The sequence below is a fragment of the Eulemur rufifrons genome, chromosome 15 (assembly GCF_041146395.1).
Source record: "Eulemur rufifrons isolate Redbay chromosome 15, OSU_ERuf_1, whole genome shotgun sequence".
Taxonomy (NCBI): Eukaryota; Metazoa; Chordata; class Mammalia; order Primates; family Lemuridae; genus Eulemur; species Eulemur rufifrons.
In genome coordinates, this window is record NC_090997.1 from 17,335,655 (window position 1) to 17,337,317 (window position 1,663).

General features: G+C 35.6%; 1 non-coding gene across 1 annotated transcript; it reads left to right on the forward strand.

Annotated features, from left to right (window-relative positions):
- The first annotated feature begins 836 nt into the window (after positions 1-836).
- Positions 837-943, forward strand: LOC138396124 (U6 spliceosomal RNA). Its single transcript, XR_011235604.1, has one exon. It is a non-coding gene; the product is annotated as a U6 spliceosomal RNA (small nuclear RNA).
- The last annotated feature ends 720 nt before the right edge of the window (positions 944-1,663 follow it).

The following is a 1,663-nucleotide window of genomic DNA, read 5'->3' on the forward strand; positions in this document are numbered from 1 at the left end:
GATGTTTAAAATACTAATGAAAAATTAGAGACTGAATAGTAATGGTTTGAACCCAATAAGTCTGTCAATAAAGAGTTTGACTTTTGGTTTAACCACTGACAGCTCTCTTGCTCCTCCCATTCCTCTCCCTCTTTGGCCCCACATCTAGGCAGGCCAAAAGTAAAGCCTATGCCCTTTCTCTCTTGGTTCCACAGGGCAGTTCAAACCACCGTGTAAACCCCATCTTATACGTGGAAACTCTTATACGTATACCACCTCTTAGCCACAATAGAAACCAAAGCCAATGGACCACCTCCTTCGTTAAAACCATTCTGGACCAGTTTGTGCTAGCTCTTCTCTTCTACCTAGAAGCTGCTTGTGTGAGTAATAAATTTCTTTTCAAATTTCCTTGGTATGTGTGTTGTCAACAGTCTCAACACTCAAACCACTAATTGAGGGAATCTATAATGCTTTCAGAGGGAGACCACAAGGGTCTAGGAGTTAGGGTTAAACTCAGAGTGGGTGTTTGAGTAGAGACTAAAAGTGTGTACAACTCATGCTTTTGTGTTCTGGCATCATTTGTTCTCTCAGCAATTGCTGAGAAGAACAAAGAACCATTTGTACTTAATTTTTCATTTCACAAGAAGTTCTTTATGTAAATAAGCCAAAATATGGATTTCCCATGAATTGAAAGTGGAAGAAATGTGGGAGGATGCATGCTTGATAATAAATGGCAAAAAAGAAAAAAAAAAAATTGGAGGAAAAAACTACCTAAACTATGTCAAGATAATTAACATTAAAAGTCTTTGGAAAAAGAAAGTTTACATAAGCCAGTGCAATTTAAAGTGTAGTCTGTAGTGCTCACTTTGGCAGCACATGTACTAAAATTGGAAAAATACACAGAAGATTAGCATGGCCCTTGTGCAAAGATGACAAGCAAATTCATGAAGCATTTCATATTAAAAAAAAAAAGTGTAGCTTGTAGACCACCATCAACTGTGAGTGTGTTAGAAATGCAAATCCATAGGCCATACTAGCTCCACTGAATCAAAATCCTAGAAATGGGACCCAGAAATCCACGTTTTAACAAGCTCTTTTGATGATTCTGATGCATGCTGAATATTAGGAACTCCTGCCATAGCAACATAAAATGCAAGTGATTGACCAAGAGTTGCAAGTGACAAAGCCTTTGCAGACAAGAGGTATAAACAGTCTCCATACGCATTCTTTCAAACTACTAGGTCATTAAATATGAAATGTCCAATTTCGAATCAAAAGTTTAGTTTGTTATATCTCAAACAAGAAGCAGTACAGTTAATCAAAGTATGTTCTTAAACTATCAAGACACAGTTTTTTCATCTTACTGGTATTTTTTCAAATACTTATAAATTGTAGAAATTATTTTACTTATGTCTTTGTTTGGTTACTTATTGTGTCTTACACCAATAAAACATAACTCTGTGACAACCAGGACCTTGTGTATCTGTGGAACTACTTCCTCAGCACATAAAATAGGACCTGGCACATAAAAGTTGTTCGATAAATATTGGTAAAAATATGTGAAGTTTTATTTTGAAACTATCTTTTTTTATTCTTATGTCTACATTCCCCCTGAATTGGTAGTTCTTGGGGTATAAAGTTTATGACATTTTTCTTTTGTGTGTCTCAAACTTAGAAAAATACT